General features: G+C 42.3%; 2 non-coding genes across 2 annotated transcripts; both read left to right on the top strand.

Annotated features, from left to right (window-relative positions):
* Positions 1 to 10,208: 10,208 nt before the first annotated feature.
* Positions 10,209 to 10,327, top strand: LOC138706891 (5S ribosomal RNA). Its single transcript, XR_011334137.1, has one exon. It is a non-coding gene; the product is annotated as a 5S ribosomal RNA (ribosomal RNA).
* A 12,785-nt stretch (positions 10,328 to 23,112) lies between these two features.
* On the top strand, positions 23,113 to 23,231 carry LOC138706889 (5S ribosomal RNA). Its single transcript, XR_011334135.1, has one exon. It is a non-coding gene; the product is annotated as a 5S ribosomal RNA (ribosomal RNA).
* The last annotated feature ends 4,329 nt before the right edge of the window (positions 23,232 to 27,560 follow it).

The raw sequence follows: 27,560 nt of genomic DNA, 5'->3' as shown, positions 1-27,560 counted from the left end.
CCACGACAATACTGGGCTTATTCCAGCTTGACAACAACGTTGACTTTCACAACGCTACATGACGCTGAACGTTTCGTGCAAACGATACCAGCCACGACTTTCGGCCCGTCAGCTGAACTCCACATCCATTCACCAATGACGACACAACGACCAATCAGACAAAACAAGGAACTTAGTGTCGTCATGAAAAATGTCGGCACACAAATTCCTTTGGACGAACTTGGACAGATACTCGGCGAGAAGTATCAGGGAATTAAGCGACTGGACCGCATCACAGCGGCAGGAAGCGATACCCCGACACAACTAGTACGAATCACGGTGACTGACACACAGACGGCAGACGCATTACTCATGGGAGTGAACATCTGGGGACGTGTCTACAAGGTCGAACCTTCACGAGAATCAGTGTTTCACCGCCCATGCCTAAACTGTGCCCAATACGGACATACCAGAGACGCCTGCACTAAAGCAAAGATTTGCTTTAAATGCGGCAAGAACCCCGACGTGTGCAAACACCACCCGGCTCTGCAGGTTAAATACTGCGCAACATGCAATACTGCAGACCATTACACAGGACAAGCACGATGCCCTAAGTACCCACGCAACACCACCACCACGAAACAAGTACCTACACATGTCCCAGTCCGACCACCAGCACCGAAACCAACGACCATACCTAAGCCATCAGACACCACCCTGTTTCCCCCCCTCCCCCCTCCCACGACAATATCCTACGCACAAGTGACACAAAAGACGGAGCAGAGACAGAACACGAACCAAGGACCCGCAGAGACACGACTACCCGACATAACACCGAGCACGAGCAGCAACGAACCCGCAGACACAACGCATCCCAACGCAACCTCCCCCTCCACAATTGAGAATCTGGTCGAAATGGCAATTCGATCAGCTTTGAAAAAAATGGAGTTATACCTCGAACAACGACTGAACCAGATAGAAGACAGACTTGCAACTTTTGCCATCTCCCTACTAACCACGGACGCACAGCCACTAAAAAGACGCAGACGACTAACAGCAGCCAATCAGGCAGCGAAAAGGATTCTGAATAAGAGAGTGCTACACCACTTCTTAAACAATCAGATCCAAATCGACCTCGCACCATTCATGACACGAAACACGCAAGACAGACAGACAGTAGACCAAACAAACACGCGGACAAATATACTACATTAACATGGGACACATCATTAGACATGACATGACGATACTACATATGAACATTCGTCACCTGTATTCCAACAGGGCCGAACTGACGCAACTACTAAACGAATTAACGCCCGACGTAATAGCACTCAACGAAACGCACCTAGGGCAACAAGACAAATTCACGCAAAGAGGCTACACGATCTTTCGACGAGATCGGAACAGACGTGGAGGGGGCGTGGCACTGATGTGCCGAGACACGCTCCCAGCATCTCACATCAATCACCCCCCGCAATTCAACCATATTGAACACGTCACCATTAAAATCCATATCACTAATTTTCCCCTATACATCACCTCAATCTATCTTCCGCCCGACGCAAACTTCCCACGCGACTTTTTCACCCACATAGACACATATCATAAGTCAATCATCATTGGTGACGTAAACGCGCACCATAAAGATCTTGGTGACGATCGTAACAATCGCGCAGGCTCATACATACTCAACTTCATCAGAAATTCCAACCACCATCACATTCTCACAGGCCCCACAAGACTACCAGACCAGAGACAGCACTACAACACTACTAAACCTGACAAAGTACTTGTAACCACTCACATCTCACATAGAATTAATGACATCACTACAATAGCTCCATTAGCAAATTCAGACCATTGCCCCATTTACGTCAATATAGCCACACGACACTGGACACCCACAACACAACCCCGAACTAGAACAGTATACAAGTACCAACACGCAGACTGGGAACTATACAGAAACTACATTACTGACAACTTACCGCAGCCCACGGATATCAATAATATGGAATCCCTAATTAGGGTAGACGAGCTGCTACTACAGGTGACGAATGAAGCACGACTACGGGCGGTACCACACAGACAAAAGACCGCTACAAACAAACGTGAACTACCGCCAGACATAATAAGACTAATCAGAACCAAACGACGCGCACATAGACTCTATATGCGTACACGAACAGACGATGACCGTCGCCTATACAGAGGCCTACAAAACGATGTCAGGAACGCTATAACGGACTTTGAAGCTAACAAACGACTAAGACTAGTCACCAGCCTAGACAATAACCTACGCCACGATCCTGCCAAATTTTGGAAATTACTTAAGAGACTCAGAGGCAACACTACCCCCCAATATCCAATCAAACTTAACAACAACTACGTTTTCAACTACGTTTTCAACACGACAGACAAACTAGAAGCATTCCATGACAGACTACAAGAGATACATAACCACCAAGACAGACCGGAATTCGACCACGCCCACTACCAACGCATCACTGACACAGTCCAAGCGAGACCTGACCTATATTTCCCCCTCCACGCACCAGCTGTGAACGGGGCAGAGAACCCGCTCACAACAGACTTCACGATAGAAGAAACACGACAGACAATACTAAAGACAAATAACAAATCACCTGGACCCGACTGCATACCGAACGTCCTGATAAGACAATATCCCGACCAAGCCATTGAGTTTCTAACAGCGATCTATAATGCTAGCTTGCGCCTCGGGGCATTGCCGCCGAGGTGGAAGCATGCACATATTTTGCTGTTTCCGAAACCCGGTAAGGATCTGACAGACCCGGGCAATTATCGCCCCATTAGTCTTACAGTTACAATCTGTAAGATTATGGAACGTATGATCAACCGACGACTACTAAACTACCTAACAGAGAATGACATAATACCAGACACCCAAGCCGGGTTCAGACCAGGAGTGGACATTGTCGACCAAATACTTAAGATTATCACACCAATCGAACTCGGCTGGACGCGCGGAATGACATCGATAATGGTGGCATTAGACATGCAACGGGCCTTTGACTCCGTCTGGCTTGACGGGCTCCGTTACAAACTCCACAACACAGGAATGCCGCACATGATGATTAGATGGCTATCGGACTTTATCCGCGACCGCACGGCGCAAGTGAAAATCAACGATTCACTCTCTACGCCCATCACAATACGTGGGGGCGTCGCCCAAGGCACGGTATTATCTCCGGTACTATACAACATCTATGTAGCTGACATCCCACAACCGCAACGACAGACTTTTAAACTAGGACAATTCGCAGACGATACTATACTCACAGCAACAGGACAAGGAATACGGACACTCGCTATACAACTGAACCAATCACTAGCCCGACTAGTAGCATGGCTCGATCAATGGAGACTAACAATTAACACAGACAAAACACAAGTCATGCTACTGAAGCCACGACGCTACCCATCAATCACGCAACGTAACAGAAACCGCATACGAATTAGGAATACACGACTTGACTATCGAAACGAACTGACGTATTTAGGCGTGACTATAACCAAAAAACTGACGCTAACTAAACAAATCCCTAAACTTAGACAACGAATTATTCTTGCGACGAAACTACTACACAACCTGACCGGGCGCCCACGCGAACGAGCCAGCTGCCTCCCGAAAACCAACATCATCATATATAAATCCTTTATCAGACCGGCCATCCTATACGCCTCACAACTTTACACCCGATTACCTGCCTCTAGCCTCAGCGGCTTAGGCGCCACGGAAAGGAGACTAATCCGCAGAGCCTATCTCCTCCCCCGCAACACGTCCAACGCAGCTACTTACAGATTGACAAAAATCACCCCACTAACAGAATACATACGCCGCAAAAATATCCAATATGTCCATAACGCCATCCACAGACCTTACTCCCAACATTTCTTCGTACCACCACCACCAGTAAACCCGACAATCACAATTTCAAACCTATACCAACAATACGTCCAACACAGACACCAACCCCGACAACCAAATCCCATTAGGCCCTAACAAAGCGGATATAACAAGTTAGTCGACAAGACGATGACACAACTTAGACTCACGAACACACAAACTGACACGCCCACCCGACAGCGGAGGTGATGGCAGCGCTGGACGTCGGACCCGACGGAGTCCTCCACTGAAGAAGGAGAAGAAGAAGAACAACAACAACAACACACTCCTCCAAACCAAGCCTCCCGAACCCACCAGCTGTGCGGCTCGTTGTGACAATATCCACGAATATATAACATCGCAACCCGAAGAGGGCACTTAAGTCCCTAAAGCGGGCAGCCCCTGTAGGGGCTAATACCAACTTAGTTAGTTAGTTAGCCGTCGAGATCACTTTTAACCTTCGTCACACGAGCAACATGACTGGACGCGGCAAGGGAGGCAAGGGTCTTGGCAAAGGTGGAGCGAAGCGCCACAGGAAGGTTCTCCGAGATAATATTCAGGGCATCACGAAGCCGGCCATTCGTCGTCTCGCCCGACGTGGAGGCGTAAAGCGTATCTCCGGCCTCATCTACGAGGAGACGAGAGGTGTTCTCAAGGTCTTTCTGGAGAACGTAATCCGTGACGCTGTAACATACACCGAGCACGCGAAGCGGAAGACAGTCACGGCCATGGACGTGGTATACGCCTTGAAGAGGCAGGGGAGGACTCTCTACGGGTTCGGCGGTTAGACTGCCTACACACGTCTGCTGCCGAATCCGTCGGCAAAACGGCCCTTTTCAGGGCCATAAAATCCGTCTAAAAAGGGCAGTAGTTGTCGAGATTAATTTAATTCACCTTTACTGTGTGACCACTAGCTCAACAGGCCAGTGCGGAAAACAGAACTTATTTCGTAGGGGCACTTCAGTATCAGCAAAAGACGTTGTAAGAAATGCCTCTCCGTTTTTCAAATGGGTCTGACCCCAACGCTTGGTATATCAAGTGGAAAGACCGGATTCCTCTGTGAAGCCTTGCTCCTCGGATTATGTTACCTGTTACTGTAAACTTCTGTAAGTCAATAATCACTGTCCGAAGAATTGGTGGGTAATATGACAACGCAGGTAGGCAATGCTCACCAGACCGTAACAAGGAACCGAGGGGATTGACACATACTGAACATCACATCACCACGTTTTTGCAATGCCAACTTTTAGGTCATAGGAATCCAGTGTGGTAAACACTGGGGAGAAGAGGTACACATCGCATGTCAGAACACAGGACTTCGTCCTGTCAGACAACTTCCACGTATAGCTTGCGTCATTTCGGTTCGAACGAAACGACAGAGAGAGGGGAAATTCGAACGCAAATTGTCAAAGCCTTCGATTCCTACGAGAAGGTCATGTCATCATCTCAGTATTGGGGTTCCTGCGCGTGCGGCCAATATGTGCACCAACAAACAAACGCATTAGGAACTCTATTATAACGCCGTAAGTTGTTCACCAGTTATCGATTTCTTATTCAAAATTAGTTTCATTCGTAGTATGTAGTAAAGTAAACTAGTATATTCAAACGTATATGTCTAAAACCACGATGGGCACCAAAGAAGGGGACTTGTGATTATTTTCACGATAATCTCCATTACTCTAATATGATAGAAATATATTACATAAATTTCGAAGCCAACTATGTACCTTGGCATCATCATCTAATTTAACTCGTATTGTGTTAAATTATATAATAATAATGAAACCTTTCTATATGCATCAGTATAATGTGTTATCACACAATAGCCTAGTAAATGTACAACGGTTTCAAGTACTTCAGTGCGAACCTGGGACAACGACATCGTTCAGAGCACAAAATTACAGAATGATGATATTAAATCAGCCCACCGGTATAGAGAGAGAGAGAAAGTTGACACGCGTAATGAAATTACATTACGAAGCCGTGAGAGAGGATTAACAATACTGGCTATTTCTGACTTTTGTGAGGTTAGTGGGGCCCTTAAAAGGGCCGTTTTACGGAGAAGGGGCTTAAGCCTTCTTCTCGGTTTTCTTCGGGAGGAGAACCGCCTGGATGTTGGGCAACACACCACCCTGGGCGATGGTGACGCCGGACAGGAGTTTGTTCAGCTCCTCGTCGTTGCGAATGGCGAGCTGTAAGTGACGAGGAATGATCCTAGTCTTCTTGTTGTCACGAGCTGCGTTGCCAGCCAACTCGAGAACTTCGGCCGCCAGGTACTCCATCACCGCGGCCAGGTAGACTGGCGCACCGGCACCAACTCGCTCTGCGTAATTGCCCTTACGCAAAAGACGGTGGATACGGCCTACCGGGAACTGCAACCCAGCACGGCTGGATCGAGACTTTGACTTTCCCTTCACCTTGCCTCCCTTTCCACGACCCGACATGATGCTACTCCTACTTGCAGCTGTTTAACTACAAGAACGACGCCTCGCCCAAAATGATGCAGGGCCCGAAAACGAACGAAACGAATGAATGGGGACGAAGAAAGAATGAATGATGTTTAAAATGGCAGGCAGGGTAAGCATCCCATGCCTCCATTGGTTCCTCGACAAGCAATTCGCTAACTTTAGATCGAGGTACCCAGCTATAAGCCGTTTGCCCTCTCATCTAACAGTAGTGTATTTCCCCTGTGAATGATTTTATGAACATGTATACGCTATCAGTTAAATTGTGAATGAAATGAATGAAGTGAAGTGAGCACCATGCCTCGCAGATGTTAATGAGAGGTGGAGAGTCCAGTGCTCTGGTCAGTTCTGTCCTAGTCACGTTTTTGTAGTGGCGCTAGGGAAACTCGTAACCTATTACCAACAAAGTGGTGGGCTACTCGTTTCCGTAGAAGCCGTCTGGCTGCCTGGTTGGCTGTGGCAAGTGTCGTGTGTCGTTTCGTAGGGTTTGTGTCAGTAGTGAGTAAAGAAATAGTGAATGTCACTATTTCGTCCTGTAGTCTGTTTAGTTGCCGGTCAATGTAGGATTCTATTTTCTGCATAGCAGAACGTAGAACCCCCTCGACCAGCTGTTCCGTAGTTGTTTTTTCTGTCTGTGGATCGTCTGTAGTGTTTGTCTTGGTTGTCGTTGTCTTAGCTGCATCCGCATAAGACAATTCGGGTTTGGGAAGTGTTGGGTAGAAAACGGACTGTGATGGTTTGGGTATAGGTTTCGGTATTGGTTTGTGGGTGTCTATGGGGACGTGCGTGGGATCGGTGGAGGTTATGAGATTAGTCCTTGGATATTTTGGACAGCGAGCTTGGCCCGTATAATGGGTGTCGCTGTTGCACGTGGCGCAATACCTAATCTGGGATAGGCGGTTGTGGTTGCACAGGTCGGGATTTTTGCCGCACTTAAAACAAGTCTTGGGCTTGTCGCAGTTTGTCCTTGTATGGCCGTATTGTGCACAGTTAAGGCACGGTCGGTGGAAGATTGTCTCGTGTGATGGCTCTACTCTGTAGTACCGTCCTGCAAGTTTAATTCCTTCTAGTAATTTGTCTGCTGTGGTGATGTCATTTGTGAAAATTCTAACTAAGTTGGTGGGTTTGTCTGTCTGTGCGGAGATAATTCTCTTAATGCGTGTGATGCCTGGATGTGTTACAGCCAGGATCTGCATTAGTTCGTCCTCAGAGATCAGCGTGTCGACATTTTTCATGACGACACTGATCTCTTTATTTCGGGTCTGTTTCTGTCTTGATTCACTAGGCGTAATGTTGATTTCTGCGGACGGACCGAAGTTGTACAGGGGAATTGCCCTAGCGAACTTCTCCGCGTCGTCAATCGTGGCGAATGTGAGTGTAGTTGTCTTGGTAGTGTGTGCCCAGAACTGTCGTGGAGTTTGAATGTCGAGTCGGTACTGTTTCATTAGTCGCTCTATGTGTAGTGGGTTGTTGCCGTTTTTTGTGTGGTTCAGAATTTTCAGTACTGTCCTTGTCTTGGGTACTTGTGCGGTGTTAGGAGGAGTGGGAGAAGTGGGGCTTGCCGGAGTCGAACCGGATACTTTTGTGGGGATTGGTTTGCGCCTGTTGGACCGCTTCCCTTCTGAGGATTCGTGAGACGACGCCTCAGAGCTGGGAGGTGGTCCGTTGGGAGACTTCTCTGCTGTGGGTTTAGGGACAGGAGACCTCTCTGCTCTAGGTTTTGGAGCCGGCCCTTCTGAGGGCCCCTCTTGTGGAATGGAAGTAACCTCTGCCTCTTCCTCAGAAGAAGAAGAAGATTCACTGTCCAATAGAGAGGGGGGTGGGGTGGAGGAGGGATGGGATGGGTGGCCTGGTAGTTCCCAAGGTCCGAGGAGAGTGGCGGTTGGTGGAGTTTGGTATCGGGCGTGCTTCCCGAATTGTCGTGGATGCATTAAAGTCATCTGCCGTAAGTTTTCTCGGGAGGAAAAAACGTAGGCTCTCGTGGTTTTGTTTAAAGTCAAGGTCGTTGTGGGTTTCCGTGGAGTCACTGCGTCCAGTAGGTCGGGGTCAGCGTTTGTGATCACTACTGCTCTATTAGCAGTGATCGGTGCCATGGTCTTTAGTGTATGTAAGTCGTCGATCGTCTTGGTTGGTGAAGCGCTGGACTTACCAAATGATGATGGTTGTGGTGGTGATGTTGCTTCCGGAGAGACAGGTTTTGCGGCGGCCGTCGGTTTCACCGTCTTCCGCTTCCCCGGTGGCTGGCCTCCGTCCGGCCGAGACTTGTCGACACAAGGCGGCGGCCGGCTCCCGCTGTTCATCTTCGTTGGTTGTAAGCTGGCGACTTTTACCAGTGAGTGTCTTGCTAGATTCAGCTCCCTCTTGATCCTGATCTGATCTGATCTGATGATTGATGATCTGATCTGATGATCGATGCAGGGCCCGACGGTAACCTTCACTTTTACGCCAACGTCAATAATCGACAGCGGACCAATCGTAAAGTCACAAACGTTTGCGCTGTTTCTATTGGCTCGCACTGGGAAGGCAGTACGGCATTGTCCCTGCGACTTAAATATTTTTCTCCCTCCGGGCTCATCATCAGACGAGCACCATGCCCCCCAAAGCTTCCGGAAAGGCTGCCAAGAAGGCCGGCAAGGCCCAGAAGAATATTTCGAAGGGCGATAAGAAGAAGAAGCGCAAGAGGAAGGAGAGCTACGCCATTTACATCTACAAGGTTCTGAAACAAGTTCACCCAGACACGGGAATCAGTTCAAAGGCTATGAGCATCATGAACAGCTTCGTTAACGACATCTTCGAGCGCATCGCCGCGGAAGCTTCGCGGCTCGCGCATTACAACAAGCGGTCGACCATCACCAGTCGGGAGATCCAGACAGCCGTCCGTCTCCTGCTACCCGGTGAGCTGGCCAAGCACGCCGTCAGTGAAGGGACCAAGGCCGTCACAAAATACACTAGTTCCAAGTAAGCGGGAGTGCTTGCTAGGGAATCAGCAACCGGCCCTTTTAAGGGCCACAAGTTATTCATAACAGAGTAGATGAATGAAGAACAACAGCGTTTCCCACCGAGTGAAAATTTAAATAATCACCCCGATAACACTTCTAGGATAGATAATACATTATAGGCAGTCCATGGGAGACTTGGATCCACGAGGCAAATTCGTTTCCTTAATAGTTTCGTACGACTTATATGAGAGCGCGGTGTCATTCCTACTCACTTGGCAGCATTAATTGTTGAGGGAAAACAACTTAGAAGGTAACTTGTCGACCGCGGTCATAATCCTTCCGCAGGCCACTACTGAGAATCTGTGGACATACGGGTAATCTATCTTTATTGAAACTCGGGTTCATAACATACGACTGATACTTTATATATCTGTCACGTAATCCATCAAGAGACAAATGTCCCCCCCCCCCCTAGTCAGTAGCGAGCTTCAGTCCATTCGTAGTAGCCGCCGGTGCAAGAAGTGAATTGAAGTTTGTGTGAAGTTCCGTAGTATGGCATGAAAATGATGTCGAAAATCCGACTACAGTTCCACAACCATGTGGTTGAAAGGAGGCTCCGCTGTTGAACAACAATCCACCTGTGGCTTAACTTAGAATGCCGACTAGCTGTTTTATTAATCCCGTGTCAATCCAGCAGTGTGTGACGTTGAAACGTAACCAAACTGCCGTTGATAGATAGATTTATCATCTATCCCAATGACATCCAACGAGCTTGGTAATTTAGGTACAGAGTCTAAGCAGGCAGTTTACGTGTGTGTGTGAGCGAGTGCAGGTTTTATCGAGTGCACCCCAATCCCATCGTCCTCAAGTGCCTACAGATTACGCAGTTTCATCGGCAACGGCCATACCATGTTGAAAATACCGGTTCTCGTCCGATCACCGAAGTCAAGCAACATTGGGCGTGGTCAGTACTTGGATGGGTGACCGCTTGGGAACACCACGTGCCGTTGGCGATTTTTTTTTTTACGTCACTATTTCCAGCGTGTTCTAATAAGACTTATGGGATATTATGTTCCCTTCCCTATTCCAGCTATAGCTTGGATGATGACGCCGCTGCATAATTGTAGAGTAATTGATAATTCTTAAGTACTTGCAGCTCCGTATTGAAACTTATGACTGGTAGCATATTCATATGAGACGGTTCACTTCTCTGCGTTTTCTCGAAGAAGGGAATATGTATTCAGGGGATTGTGAACGTACCTCGCGCTCTCCCTAGAAGTTAGAGACATTTTAGGTAAAGAATGTAATATACTGTACATATATGGCTAATTAAAATCCCATTAGTTACTACATTTCAGTGGGTAGTACAAATTCCATAATGAAAATATCTCTGTCCTAGTAGTTGTATCCTTTAAAGAAGCTCGTTGTTTTCCCATGATGAAGGGCAGAACTTGGTCGGTAGAAATTTAAACAGACTGCATTATCAGACCAGGCGTTATTTCAATATCAGCGTTTAGTTTAGGAAATATAGCAATAGCGGAGTTGGGAGAAGTAGTTATAGCATGTACAGTAAGTATAAACAGTTCGCTGTACTGTACAGTGAATATAAATATTTGAATGTACGATGGCAAAACATCAGACATACAGTACGTAGCTCACATATCTTTAAAAATAAATAAATAAATAAATAAATAAAAATAAAGAAGACATTCTGAGGAGTGAGTGGAAAGTGCATATTATAATGAATATTTTTAACTCTCAGTTGACATTGAGAGAGAAAGCCATGCATCGGGGAACCGGTGACTGTTTTTGCGTTACCTTCTGCTATTGGCGTTGTTGGTTAGTAACGAATGAAAGGGGTAGGACGCGGAATCAAATGTCAAAAAACGATAGGGAAATAATAGTAACTGGTTGTATTTCGATCGAGCTCGGCGTGCTGATTCACCAGTGGGGTGTTTCACAAAGTTTACAATCTTTGGAAATTGTGAACTCTGTTTGTAAACTTCTGTTTCACAATCTTTGTTTGTAAAGGTGGACTGTACAAAGGAAATCAAATCTTTACGAATGAAATTTTGCGCTCTTTACAAGTGATATGTTTGTTTCACAACGAAGGAGTAATTTTACAAACGTGTAAACTAAACTTTACTAGTGAAGTTAGCACATTTTCTACAGTAGCCCTGTTGAAATAGCTTCTAATTGTGAATGAAAAAAATAAACACATATGTATAAAATCAATTTTATAGTAACAGGGTACCATTAAGAATTACACTGAAGCAGTTGTGATGTTATTGAGTAGTTCTAGCGACTCAGACGAAGATTTTGCATTTAGGCCTAACGTAGAATTTTCCGGCCACGTTCGTATCATTGTACGAATATTAATGAAAGGTTTCGAATGAATCCCGCGCTATACTTCAGAATACCGCGTTAGTTCTTATATACGAGGAACGTATTTAATAAATACTCGCACTTAAAGAAGAAAAACTTTGCACCGAAAACCAATCACTTAATAATGCAATGTCGGCATTACTTACGCAGTATTCTGAAGTCGTTCCGAATCCCATTTCGCTGTAATCTCTCCTACAAGATATGGGACATCACATGCAACATCTGAAAGGGAAAAGTGGTGCCCTAACCTCAAAGCGAGAACTGCATTGGTTGCATAGTAGCTCTCAGTTCCCTGCGTTAGCAGATAAGAACGGAATTTATAAGATTACAGTGTGCAAAAGTTCACACATGGTAGTTGATGTTGTTACAAGATTGAAAAAACTCGAGGCGGGTTATTGATCACCGAATGTGCTTACTCGGGCAAAGGATTTTTATGCTCCTCCTGCTGGGTTCCCTAATGTTGGCGAGGTTATGGATGAAACAATAAAATATACTGATGGACCAGCAGAGAGCGAAGTTGATTTTAATGGATGGACATGTTAGCTGCTCTATCAACTGCATATAACTACGTGGGTCAAATCCATTATTTATCAATTATTTGAATGAATTTCGCGCTAACTTTCGTCAGTTAAGTCGTAGGCTAATTAATGCATTGGTATGCTCGACCAATTGCATGCCGCGAAACTCCGTTGTCGCCGATGTAGCAAAATCTAAATAAAATATATATAAAAAAATATAAACATGTCCATCGATAGTTCTAAAATTACAGCTACTTTACCTCTGATCCTTAGTGATTTTTGTAAACTGTCGTTGGCGATTTTGTTCAACCAATTATGCGTATTTGTAAGTTTGTTTCGCCGATTTTGTAAAGTTCGTTAAAACATACAAGTGAATAAGATTGCATTGTGAAACACAGTTAACAAGCATATGTAATATTTCCGTTGTTAATTGTATATTGTTAATTTGTAATTTGTTAGCGTTGTGAAACATGCCCCCATTTACCTTTAGAGGTAATATCTACATTAATATTTAGTTAAAATTTAAAGAAATTTTAAACGAATGGAAGCTGCATTTTAATTCACCCCAAATTACTATGTTCCCTTTCAGATTATCAGCTGTTGTTGTTGTTGTTGTTGTATTGTAAGTTCTCACTTATTGTTAGCTAGCCGTACCCGTTCGCTCCGCTCCACCTGTTAGAAATAAATATAAAGTAATTACATAATTAAAATAGGACGTCTGATCCAGGGAACAACTTTTACAACAGCGCAAGATAATCTGCTTCGCATATTACCCAATTTTTTTTTAGCACTGCATTTATTGCATATATATTTTATGTATTTTAACACGATTCAATTGAGCATAGTTAAAATATGAATTATTAAAATAATGGATTGCCAAGCTAAAGTACTATTACTGCATACTAAATCAATACACTCTCGTTGTTCGTTAATTCTCTGAGATTAAAATGCGTGTACATAAATATTATTTTAAGAAATACAGAAAACGAATGTACAAAATAGCCTATCAAATTTTCTGTGCATAAGAAGCTATTTTAATCTTACCTGTCCTCGATTTACTCAGACGTTACTGTAATAACATTATAGCATTATGTCCATCTAGAGAAACTACAGTTTCCAATGGTGAAATAATAACTAATTATACAAATCAGTTAATTTACGAGCTTGTGATATTACTTCATACAAACACAGAAACATTCCCTGTAGGCTATGTTTAATAGCTTTCGATTGTTTGTTGATGTCCAAGGCCCCTGTTTCGATTGTTGTTGTCCAAGGCCCCTTATAGACGAAGTCATTTGTTCTTAATTCATTGCACCGTCTTAGATAGCGTTATTTTAATTTTAAAACTCATTTATCTCATTAAATATCAGTCCTATCAAAATGTTGTAAAAAAATAAAACTTAACGGAAATCATTTTTAAAGGAACATCTGTTATGTAACATTTTTTCTCAAATATCAATAATAAGCGAGATATTTCGATTTATTTAATTCAGGCCCCCTTATAACTCCCCTTTTAAATAATGTATTTCGAATGCCATATAGCCTAAAATCTAAGTTACAACAAACTTAATTTATATTCCAGTTTTCATATAAATCGGTTCAGCCATTATCGCGTGAAAAGGTAACAAACATACAGACAGACATACAAACAAAAATTTCAAAAATGCGATTTTCGGTTTCAGGGTGGTTAATTATATATGTTAGGACCAATTACTTTTGGAAAATCGAAACTTACCAGAAAAATTTCGGCTACAGATTTATTATTAGTATAGATAGTACGAGATACGACCGCAATTTTGTACGACTAGTGTAATGAAGGAATGCAAAAAATTATTTTGGAACTTTGCAATGTTAGTCTATCATTAAAATAAAATTAAATCTTAATTCGTCCCTTTTGCAGGAGTCTTCTTCATCCAGTATGTTGTTGGCTGATATGGAGGAGGAGGGGGGGGGGACATGCTCTAAAGGGATTAAATTTGCTTAGCAAATCGATATGGTGACTAACGCTTGCAATGCGTCATAGCTATAATTGTACTGCGCGGTAATTTCAGAGTAATAAGAGTTCAGTTCAGGGATCTGCTAATTTCTTCATATTGTGTTCGGCAATGGAATAGTACCGCAGTAGCATTAAGAGGTTTTTATAATTTGAACTGATATGTGCAGGTATATTGACCCCCCCCCCCTCCCACCGCTGGCCGACGCGGACTGCAATGACAACAGTAAGCCACACGTCATACGTAAGCCTTTCTTCTTCTTCATCTTTGCTCGCCTGGCAAATACAGTCTTGGATTTCACATATTCAATTTTTCACAGTCCCAACTCCCTTGCATGGACGTGTTTTCACGTACCTTTAAAGTTTCTCCTCTCATTCATTCAGTCTATTCGCAAGCCTGAGGGTTTTCCGTGGTTTTCCCTAAGGAGCTAAGACAAATGTAGGGATGAGCCCAGAAAGAAAAGGGCATTCACTTCCTTAGACCCTGGTAACTGCTCTTTTTAGAGGAAGGAGGAGGAGAAAGAAACCCCCCCACCCCCACCGACGTGGACTGCAATGACAACAGTAAGCAACACGTTATATGTAAAGCCTTTATTATTATTATTATTATTATTATTATTATTATTTACAATGGGACTAAAGGTGGTGTAGATACACTATGTCAAATGTGCCACAATCTTTCCTGCAATAGAAAGACGAGGCGCTGGCCACTAGCAATATTTTACAACATGCTAAATATTGCAAGTATAAATTCATGGATAATTTATAGTTAGAAGAACTCAGAAAACAATATCAAGAAAACAATTCATTTTCCAATTGTGTGAAGAGCTGACAAAACCGTGGATGCAGCACCGCTTTGCACGTCCTACTTTACACCGATCTCTGCGGGCAACAATTGAAGAACATCTGAACATTGCTGTGCAACAACAATGCCAGGTAATGCAGCCAGATGGTGAACGTACTGTTTGCTATAAATGTCCTGCAAAGAAGAGGAGAATGATGACAACATTTTGTGGACTTTGCAAAAAGGGGTTCTGCAGAGAACATCGCGCTGTTGTTTGCACTAATTGTAAATAGGACAATAACATGAACGTAAAGACTTTATGACAAACTTAAAATTAAATGAACACTAATGGCTACGAAAAGTGTAAAAGTTGTTAAATGTGTGATATTGAGTTGATTTCAGTTAATTAAAATGTGAGTAGTAAAAATTACGAATGCTTACCTTTAACATGAGTACAGTGATGATTACCTGTCTAGGGTTAAGTAGTCGCGTGGTGAGTTTAGGAATTCCCAGACCACCTCTAAGATTGTTTAAAATAAAGGTATTGTAATCGTACGTTTCTGTCTTTTGTCAATAGTAACGTTGACCTTTCTTTTTCGAGAAAACAAAATCTGTTGTACAGTTAAAGGTACTGAAATAGTAAGAAATTTTCTGAAATCCCCACGCGTTTGCAAGTGTAAGTCTCTGTTGTAACCTGTTGATTTACGAGAGACTGCGTGTGCTTCCGTACAGTGTTTCTAAAATGTGCAGTAACGAGTCAGAAATCATTGGAATGTAGTGTAGGTGTGTTTGTTATAACCGGGAATCAATCCGCAGTACTTGACCAATCAACTACGGGAAATATCAGAAAAATTGGCAGGAGTTAGCAAGAAAAACAAAGGTAAAATATCACGTGAACGAGCACCGATACCGAGCACTATGTACAATATACCCTAGAGAAAAAGACAAGAAAACAAAAGTCAACCGCTGCAAGTGTTACGAAGTGGTGTGTGAAACATATAATGAAGAATGTCTGCGGGAAGCGCATCTAGTGAGATAAAGGGTGAAATGGAGGATTCTGCTAAAAATAAAGAAAGGAAGAAAAATGTTTACAGTTAATACAAGTATTGTTTTCTCTTGTGGGTTTATGTTTAGTATAATAGATGTGTGTGTGTGTGTGTGTGTGTGTGTGTTTCATTAAAAATTAGCATATCCTTAATGAATACATCCTAAGTGGTATAAATGAAATTGTATAAACTGCAGGGAATCTTAAAATATGAAAATTGCGATAGTTGTTTTCTTTACAGTCCGACCTTTTTTAATAAACTAGTGTGAGATATGAAGTTTTGCACATTTAAGGGTTGTTAACATGAATGTAAGGAATATATATTATGATATGATATGATATGATTCTCAAATACTCTGTCCTGCTGACCCTTCACATTTCTGTATTCGGGCGAGTGTGTATTCTTCTTCTTCTTCTTCTTCTTCTTCTTCTTATTATTATTATTACTATTACTATAATTATTATTATTATTATTATTATTATTATTATTATTATTATTATTGTGTGAAGAGTTGTATCGGAAGTGCTTTATAGACTAAATTAATAATTTCTATCTTAACTGAAATATTTACATTATATTTCACACAGTATAGTTACAGGTAGCATAAATTCAGATAATGGTTTTTATATGGGAATCTACTTCTTGTGTTTAGAGGCTACATTTATACAGAGTTAATAATTTCTCCCCTATGTAACATATTTCCATGAAATTTTATACGCATCTATGCAAAAACGAATTATGCTCGTGTAATTAGGGAATTAGGGAAAAATTAGTGTTTCTGATAATTTTTAATGTTTTAATAGAAATTATGCTCCTAAAAGATGACTAGCCTGCCATATTTTTCGCAGTTGGTAACAAAATGCTAGATTCATGGATATACTCCATAATTTAGTTGTTCATTATATGTTCAAGAAGTGTTGAATTTTTCTTGGAGAAATTAAGCTCCTTCATCCAGACTCTGAAAAGTGGCTGCTGTCGAATTCGTAAAGCGCCACCAAGAGATGAATATAACATCTAAGTTTGCAGGATGTAGCAGCTAAATTTTAAGCCGTATAGAGTTTAATATTTGATTAATGTGTGGGTAGAAGAATTGAAAGTTAACTCAGGTTTACTTGTAATGCACAGCCTGTTAAATATGTCGTAAAAAAAAAAAAAAAAAAAAAAAACTAGTTGCACAAATCTCAGTAAACGTGCCAATTAAATGAATGCTGACGTATTATAGATTGCTTTTCGCGTATTAAATGAAAGTACACATCTTGTCCTATGACCTCCATAAGGGAAGGTTTAACAATATAAAACAGCCACTGACCCCACGAACAAAAATCAACTGAAGAGCGTGACTTAAAAAAAAAAAAAAAAAAAAAAAAAACTCATGTTTTGTCCCACCTCTTACTGATATTGATGTTTTGTATGTTGTTGTGCACAATGCCTAGCTTTTGTTTAAGCCTAGATATTACTTAAACTTCGGTTATGATGAAGTTGATTTTCTTACATAGTTTTGCGTTCTGGACAACTGTGCGCCGGCATCTCTCGGAACATCCGAGATCAGGTCCCTATCCCCTCCACCGCAAAGTCAAATAGCGTCTGTCACTTGATTTTGAATATTAAACAAACATACCATCACGGCATTTCCGTTATGGCATCTGGTGTCATCAATAAGCTACAAATAAAGGAAAGAAAGAAAGAAAGAAAGAAAGAAAGAAAGAAAGAAAGAAAGAAAGAAAGAAAGTAGCACAGTCACTGTCCTGAACAAGGTACGCAAGTATTATTTTAATTAATGCGTATCGCCTACCAGCCGCCGAAACTATTCGACAGGAGAGTGAATATCCTACACGGTCCTGTAAAAATGTTCTGAATACACTAAATGACGTGTAATTTTTTTTCTATTATTAGGACAATTGAACGTGTCATTGCTCCTGCGGGTTGCTTTGTTTCACACCACAGAGAATTCAGGTTCTCTACCCCCCGGGATTCTAGAGATAAGAGAGCGATGAGGTTAAAGGAGTAGGCGTTTGTTCGTGTTTTTGTTTTTACTTTAGAAAAATTGCGAAACGTGACGCAATAGCGATAAGTTTTATGAACAAGTTTGCTGAATCGACCAATTGAAGGTAATTTATATTTTGCTAAAGAAGAGAGGAGATTAATGAAATCAGTTATTGTAATAATCGTAGTAGATTGAAGGAATTGTTTGTATTCAAACTCCTTTTGTGAAATAAGCTGCTCGGATGCTTATCAGGGTGACGGTTATAAATGTTATCGTAATACCCACCCGAGGTCACAAAGGTCACAGTCTTCCGCTTGTCCTTTCCTAAGCAGACCACGTCTGTACTATCGAAAATAATGAGTCACAGTTATAGTTTCGTGAAAGTAAAAAATGTTAGATAGGAGACAAGTAGCTACTCTTATACAATCATAATCACATTTTGTATCCAATATAGTATAAACGAGCTACATGTAAGTACTGTGTAAAGTTTCATTAAAACAATATATTATATATGAGACAAGTCACTAATTTTTGTCAAAACGCATCGTCTATAAAGGGGTAGTTTCTCCTCTTATACAGTAGTGACTATAGTGCGAAGTTTCATGGAAATATGTCACATTTTTAGTCCAGCTAGATTTGCTTTCTGGACCACTTTGAGCCTTGGCGCTTGTGATCGGTCGGACGGAGGATCACTCGTCCCGGCGGCGTTAACCCTTAATTTGGTAAATATATATAATGTGCAATATTATAGAACTGTGAAATTTTTTTTTAATTTTCCTAAGAAACTTTGTTATCCATCGTTCTATTAAAAAATTGTTTATTAACCTATAGGATACATTGCGATATTTGTCAAACAGGCTGTGGGAAAATGCTGATACGGTGAGGAATGGAAAGGGAGAAACCATTTATATTATTGAGGTGACCTTGAACTGAGGGTAGTAGGAACGAGACCTGGAGTACGGTACAACCGGCTCTTCCGAGAAATAACTAGTGGCCCTGAAAAGGGCCTTTTTGCGGGCAGGAGTACCTTTGTTAATTCAAGCCCTCTCGCCGCGGATGCGCCTAGCCAGCTGAATATCCTTGGGCATAATGGTCACGCGCTTGGCGTGGATGGCGCAAAGGTTGGTATCCTCGAAGAGACCGACGAGGTATGCCTCGCTTGCCTCCTGCAAGGCCATTACGGCTGAGCTCTGGAAACGGAGGTCGGTTTTGAAATCCTGAGCGATTTCACGCACCAAGCGCTGGAAAGGCAGCTTGCGGATGAGGAGCTCGGTGCTCTTCTGGTAACGACGGATCTCGCGAAGAGCAACTGTACCAGGTCGGTATCGATGGGGTTTCTTCACGCCTCCAGTAGCCGGTGCGCTCTTCCTAGCGGCCTTCGTTGCCAGCTGCTTTCGTGGAGCCTTGCCTCCCGTGGACTTACGCGCAGTTTGCTTCGTACGTGCCATCGCTTACTCCTTCGTCCTCGCAACCCAAGTTGACGCAATACAGTCGCGCCCGCTGCCCCCAAGAGGGGTATTTATGTCTTCGCCCGTTGAGAAGCCACGCCCCTTCCGTAATGTGATTGGTCCGCGGGTTTTAGTATATAAACCAAAAAATGACCCGCCGTCGAGATCACTTTTAACCTTCGTCACACGAGCAACATGACTGGACGCGGCAAGGGAGGCAAGGGTCTTGGCAAAGGTGGAGCGAAGCGCCACAGGAAGGTTCTCCGAGATAATATTCAGGGCATCACGAAGCCGGCCATTCGTCGTCTCGCCCGACGTGGAGGCGTAAAGCGTATCTCCGGCCTCATCTACGAGGAGACGAGAGGTGTTCTCAAGGTCTTTCTGGAGAACGTAATCCGTGACGCTGTAACATACACCGAGCACGCGAAGCGGAAGACAGTCACGGCCATGGACGTGGTATACGCCTTGAAGAGGCAGGGGAGGACTCTCTACGGGTTCGGCGGTTAGACTGCCTACACACGTCTGCTGCCGAATCCGTCGGCAAAACGGCCCTTTTCAGGGCCATAAAATCCGTCTAAAAAGGGCAGTAGTTGTCGAGATTAATTTAATTCACCTTTACTGTGTGACCACTAGCTCAACAGGCCAGTGCGGAAAACAGAACTTATTTCGTAGGGGCACTTCAGTATCAGCAAAAGACGTTGTAAGAAATGCCTCTCCGTTTTTCAAATGGGTCTGACCCCAACGCTTGGTATATCAAGTGGAAAGACCGGATTCCTCTGTGAAGCCTTGCTCCTCGGATTATGTTACCTGTTACTGTAAACTTCTGTAAGTCAATAATCACTGTCCGAAGAATTGGTGGGTAATATGACAACGCAGGTAGGCAATGCTCACCAGACCGTAACAAGGAACCGAGGGGATTGACACATACTGAACATCACATCACCACGTTTTTGCAATGCCAACTTTTAGGTCATAGGAATCCAGTGTGGTAAACACTGGGGAGAAGAGGTACACATCGCATGTCAGAACACAGGACTTCGTCCTGTCAGACAACTTCCACGTATAGCTTGCGTCATTTCGGTTCGAACGAAACGACAGAGAGAGGGGAAATTCGAACGCAAATTGTCAAAGCCTTCGATTCCTACGAGAAGGTCATGTCATCATCTCAGTATTGGGGTTCCTGCGCGTGCGGCCAATATGTGCACCAACAAACAAACGCATTAGGAACTCTATTATAACGCCGTAAGTTGTTCACCAGTTATCGATTTCTTATTCAAAATTAGTTTCATTCGTAGTATGTAGTAAAGTAAACTAGTATATTCAAACGTATATGTCTAAAACCACGATGGGCACCAAAGAAGGGGACTTGTGATTATTTTCACGATAATCTCCATTACTCTAATATGATAGAAATATATTACATAAATTTCGAAGCCAACTATGTACCTTGGCATCATCATCTAATTTAACTCGTATTGTGTTAAATTATATAATAATAATGAAACCTTTCTATATGCATCAGTATAATGTGTTATCACACAATAGCCTAGTAAATGTACAACGGTTTCAAGTACTTCAGTGCGAACCTGGGACAACGACATCGTTCAGAGCACAAAATTACAGAATGATGATATTAAATCAGCCCACCGGTATAGAGAGAGAGAGAAAGTTGACACGCGTAATGAAATTACATTACGAAGCCGTGAGAGAGGATTAACAATACTGGCTATTTCTGACTTTTGTGAGGTTAGTGGGGCCCTTAAAAGGGCCGTTTTACGGAGAAGGGGCTTAAGCCTTCTTCTCGGTTTTCTTCGGGAGGAGAACCGCCTGGATGTTGGGCAACACACCACCCTGGGCGATGGTGACGCCGGACAGGAGTTTGTTCAGCTCCTCGTCGTTGCGAATGGCGAGCTGTAAGTGACGAGGAATGATCCTAGTCTTCTTGTTGTCACGAGCTGCGTTGCCAGCCAACTCGAGAACTTCGGCCGCCAGGTACTCCATCACCGCGGCCAGGTAGACTGGCGCACCGGCACCAACTCGCTCTGCGTAATTGCCCTTACGCAAAAGACGGTGGATACGGCCTACCGGGAACTGCAACCCAGCACGGCTGGATCGAGACTTTGACTTTCCCTTCACCTTGCCTCCCTTTCCACGACCCGACATGATGCTACTCCTACTTGCAGCTGTTTAACTACAAGAACGACGCCTCGCCCAAAATGATGCAGGGCCCGACGGTAACCTTCACTTTTACGCCAACGTCAATAATCGACAGCGGACCAATCGTAAAGTCACAAACGTTTGCGCTGTTTCTATTGGCTCGCACTGGGAAGGCAGTACGGCATTGTCCCTGCGACTTAAATATTTTTCTCCCTCCGGGCTCATCATCAGACGAGCACCATGCCCCCCAAAGCTTCCGGAAAGGCTGCCAAGAAGGCCGGCAAGGCCCAGAAGAATATTTCGAAGGGCGATAAGAAGAAGAAGCGCAAGAGGAAGGAGAGCTACGCCATTTACATCTACAAGGTTCTGAAACAAGTTCACCCAGACACGGGAATCAGTTCAAAGGCTATGAGCATCATGAACAGCTTCGTTAACGACATCTTCGAGCGCATCGCCGCGGAAGCTTCGCGGCTCGCGCATTACAACAAGCGGTCGACCATCACCAGTCGGGAGATCCAGACAGCCGTCCGTCTCCTGCTACCCGGTGAGCTGGCCAAGCACGCCGTCAGTGAAGGGACCAAGGCCGTCACAAAATACACTAGTTCCAAGTAAGCGGGAGTGCTTGCTAGGGAATCAGCAACCGGCCCTTTTAAGGGCCACAAGTTATTCATAACAGAGTAGATGAATGAAGAACAACAGCGTTTCCCACCGAGTGAAAATTTAAATAATCACCCCGATAACACTTCTAGGATAGATAATACATTATAGGCAGTCCATGGGAGACTTGGATCCACGAGGCAAATTCGTTTCCTTAATAGTTTCGTACGACTTATATGAGAGCGCGGTGTCATTCCTACTCACTTGGCAGCATTAATTGTTGAGGGAAAACAACTTAGAAGGTAACTTGTCGACCGCGGTCATAATCCTTCCGCAGGCCACTACTGAGAATCTGTGGACATACGGGTAATCTATCTTTATTGAAACTCGGGTTCATAACATACGACTGATACTTTATATATCTGTCACGTAATCCATCAAGAGACAAATGTCCCCCCCCCCCCTAGTCAGTAGCGAGCTTCAGTCCATTCGTAGTAGCCGCCGGTGCAAGAAGTGAATTGAAGTTTGTGTGAAGTTCCGTAGTATGGCATGAAAATGATGTCGAAAATCCGACTACAGTTCCACAACCATGTGGTTGAAAGGAGGCTCCGCTGTTGAACAACAATCCACCTGTGGCTTAACTTAGAATGCCGACTAGCTGTTTTATTAATCCCGTGTCAATCCAGCAGTGTGTGACGTTGAAACGTAACCAAACTGCCGTTGATAGATAGATTTATCATCTATCCCAATGACATCCAACGAGCTTGGTAATTTAGGTACAGAGTCTAAGCAGGCAGTTTACGTGTGTGTGTGAGCGAGTGCAGGTTTTATCGAGTGCACCCCAATCCCATCGTCCTCAAGTGCCTACAGATTACGCAGTTTCATCGGCAACGGCCATACCATGTTGAAAATACCGGTTCTCGTCCGATCACCGAAGTCAAGCAACATTGGGCGTGGTCAGTACTTGGATGGGTGACCGCTTGGGAACACCACGTGCCGTTGGCGATTTTTTTTTTTACGTCACTATTTCCAGCGTGTTCTAATAAGACTTATGGGATATTATGTTCCCTTCCCTATTCCAGCTATAGCTTGGATGATGACGCCGCTGCATAATTGTAGAGTAATTGATAATTCTTAAGTACTTGCAGCTCCGTATTGAAACTTATGACTGGTAGCATATTCATATGAGACGGTTCACTTCTCTGCGTTTTCTCGAAGAAGGGAATATGTATTCAGGGGATTGTGAACGTACCTCGCGCTCTCCCTAGAAGTTAGAGACATTTTAGGTAAAGAATGTAATATACTGTACATATATGGCTAATTAAAATCCCATTAGTTACTACATTTCAGTGGGTAGTACAAATTCCATAATGAAAATATCTCTGTCCTAGTAGTTGTATCCTTTAAAGAAGCTCGTTGTTTTCCCATGATGAAGGGCAGAACTTGGTCGGTAGAAATTTAAACAGACTGCATTATCAGACCAGGCGTTATTTCAATATCAGCGTTTAGTTTAGGAAATATAGCAATAGCGGAGTTGGGAGAAGTAGTTATAGCATGTACAGTAAGTATAAACAGTTCGCTGTACTGTACAGTGAATATAAATATTTGAATGTACGATGGCAAAACATCAGACATACAGTACGTAGCTCACATATCTTTAAAAATAAATAAATAAATAAATAAATAAAAATAAAGAAGACATTCTGAGGAGTGAGTGGAAAGTGCATATTATAATGAATATTTTTAACTCTCAGTTGACATTGAGAGAGAAAGCCATGCATCGGGGAACCGGTGACTGTTTTTGCGTTACCTTCTGCTATTGGCGTTGTTGGTTAGTAACGAATGAAAGGGGTAGGACGCGGAATCAAATGTCAAAAAACGATAGGGAAATAATAGTAACTGGTTGTATTTCGATCGAGCTCGGCGTGCTGATTCACCAGTGGGGTGTTTCACAAAGTTTACAATCTTTGGAAATTGTGAACTCTGTTTGTAAACTTCTGTTTCACAATCTTTGTTTGTAAAGGTGGACTGTACAAAGGAAATCAAATCTTTACGAATGAAATTTTGCGCTCTTTACAAGTGATATGTTTGTTTCACAACGAAGGAGTAATTTTACAAACGTGTAAACTAAACTTTACTAGTGAAGTTAGCACATTTTCTACAGTAGCCCTGTTGAAATAGCTTCTAATTGTGAATGAAAAAAATAAACACATATGTATAAAATCAATTTTATAGTAACAGGGTACCATTAAGAATTACACTGAAGCAGTTGTGATGTTATTGAGTAGTTCTAGCGACTCAGACGAAGATTTTGCATTTAGGCCTAACGTAGAATTTTCCGGCCACGTTCGTATCATTGTACGAATATTAATGAAAGGTTTCGAATGAATCCCGCGCTATACTTCAGAATACCGCGTTAGTTCTTATATACGAGGAACGTATTTAATAAATACTCGCACTTAAAGAAGAAAAACTTTGCACCGAAAACCAATCACTTAATAATGCAATGTCGGCATTACTTACGCAGTATTCTGAAGTCGTTCCGAATCCCATTTCGCTGTAATCTCTCCTACAAGATATGGGACATCACATGCAACATCTGAAAGGGAAAAGTGGTGCCCTAACCTCAAAGCGAGAACTGCATTGGTTGCATAGTAGCTCTCAGTTCCCTGCGTTAGCAGATAAGAACGGAATTTATAAGATTACAGTGTGCAAAAGTTCACACATGGTAGTTGATGTTGTTACAAGATTGAAAAAACTCGAGGCGGGTTATTGATCACCGAATGTGCTTACTCGGGCAAAGGATTTTTATGCTCCTCCTGCTGGGTTCCCTAATGTTGGCGAGGTTATGGATGAAACAATAAAATATACTGATGGACCAGCAGAGAGCGAAGTTGATTTTAATGGATGGACATGTTAGCTGCTCTATCAACTGCATATAACTACGTGGGTCAAATCCATTATTTATCAATTATTTGAATGAATTTCGCGCTAACTTTCGTCAGTTAAGTCGTAGGCTAATTAATGCATTGGTATGCTCGACCAATTGCATGCCGCGAAACTCCGTTGTCGCCGATGTAGCAAAATCTAAATAAAATATATATAAAAAAATATAAACATGTCCATCGATAGTTCTAAAATTACAGCTACTTTACCTCTGATCCTTAGTGATTTTTGTAAACTGTCGTTGGCGATTTTGTTCAACCAATTATGCGTATTTGTAAGTTTGTTTCGCCGATTTTGTAAAGTTCGTTAAAACATACAAGTGAATAAGATTGCATTGTGAAACACAGTTAACAAGCATATGTAATATTTCCGTTGTTAATTGTATATTGTTAATTTGTAATTTGTTAGCGTTGTGAAACATGCCCCCATTTACCTTTAGAGGTAATATCTACATTAATATTTAGTTAAAATTTAAAGAAATTTTAAACGAATGGAAGCTGCATTTTAATTCACCCCAAATTACTATGTTCCCTTTCAGATTATCAGCTGTTGTTGTTGTTGTTGTTGTATTGTAAGTTCTCACTTATTGTTAGCTAGCCGTACCCGTTCGCTCCGCTCCACCTGTTAGAAATAAATATAAAGTAATTACATAATTAAAATAGGACGTCTGATCCAGGGAACAACTTTTACAACAGCGCAAGATAATCTGCTTCGCATATTACCCAATTTTTTTTTAGCACTGCATTTATTGCATATATATTTTATGTATTTTAACACGATTCAATTGAGCATAGTTAAAATATGAATTATTAAAATAATGGATTGCCAAGCTAAAGTACTATTACTGCATACTAAATCAATACACTCTCGTTGTTCGTTAATTCTCTGAGATTAAAATGCGTGTACATAAATATTATTTTAAGAAATACAGAAAACGAATGTACAAAATAGCCTATCAAATTTTCTGTGCATAAGAAGCTATTTTAATCTTACCTGTCCTCGATTTACTCAGACGTTACTGTAATAACATTATAGCATTATGTCCATCTAGAGAAACTACAGTTTCCAATGGTGAAATAATAACTAATTATACAAATCAGTTAATTTACGAGCTTGTGATATTACTTCATACAAACACAGAAACATTCCCTGTAGGCTATGTTTAATAGCTTTCGATTGTTTGTTGATGTCCAAGGCCCCTGTTTCGATTGTTGTTGTCCAAGGCCCCTTATAGACGAAGTCATTTGTTCTTAATTCATTGCACCGTCTTAGATAGCGTTATTTTAATTTTAAAACTCATTTATCTCATTAAATATCAGTCCTATCAAAATGTTGTAAAAAAATAAAACTTAACGGAAATCATTTTTAAAGGAACATCTGTTATGTAACATTTTTTCTCAAATATCAATAATAAGCGAGATATTTCGATTTATTTAATTCAGGCCCCCTTATAACTCCCCTTTTAAATAATGTATTTCGAATGCCATATAGCCTAAAATCTAAGTTACAACAAACTTAATTTATATTCCAGTTTTCATATAAATCGGTTCAGCCATTATCGCGTGAAAAGGTAACAAACATACAGACAGACATACAAACAAAAATTTCAAAAATGCGATTTTCGGTTTCAGGGTGGTTAATTATATATGTTAGGACCAATTACTTTTGGAAAATCGAAACTTACCAGAAAAATTTCGGCTACAGATTTATTATTAGTATAGATAGTACGAGATACGACCGCAATTTTGTACGACTAGTGTAATGAAGGAATGCAAAAAATTATTTTGGAACTTTGCAATGTTAGTCTATCATTAAAATAAAATTAAATCTTAATTCGTCCCTTTTGCAGGAGTCTTCTTCATCCAGTATGTTGTTGGCTGATATGGAGGAGGAGGGGGGGGGGACATGCTCTAAAGGGATTAAATTTGCTTAGCAAATCGATATGGTGACTAACGCTTGCAATGCGTCATAGCTATAATTGTACTGCGCGGTAATTTCAGAGTAATAAGAGTTCAGTTCAGGGATCTGCTAATTTCTTCATATTGTGTTCGGCAATGGAATAGTACCGCAGTAGCATTAAGAGGTTTTTATAATTTGAACTGATATGTGCAGGTATATTGACCCCCCCCCCCTCCCACCGCTGGCCGACGCGGACTGCAATGACAACAGTAAGCCACACGTCATACGTAAGCCTTTCTTCTTCTTCATCTTTGCTCGCCTGGCAAATACAGTCTTGGATTTCACATATTCAATTTTTCACAGTCCCAACTCCCTTGCATGGACGTGTTTTCACGTACCTTTAAAGTTTCTCCTCTCATTCATTCAGTCTATTCGCAAGCCTGAGGGTTTTCCGTGGTTTTCCCTAAGGAGCTAAGACAAATGTAGGGA

This window comes from Periplaneta americana, chromosome 9 (genome assembly GCF_040183065.1).
Source record: "Periplaneta americana isolate PAMFEO1 chromosome 9, P.americana_PAMFEO1_priV1, whole genome shotgun sequence".
Taxonomy (NCBI): Eukaryota; Metazoa; Arthropoda; class Insecta; order Blattodea; family Blattidae; genus Periplaneta; species Periplaneta americana.
This window is presented reverse-complemented; position numbering and strand designations above follow the sequence as displayed.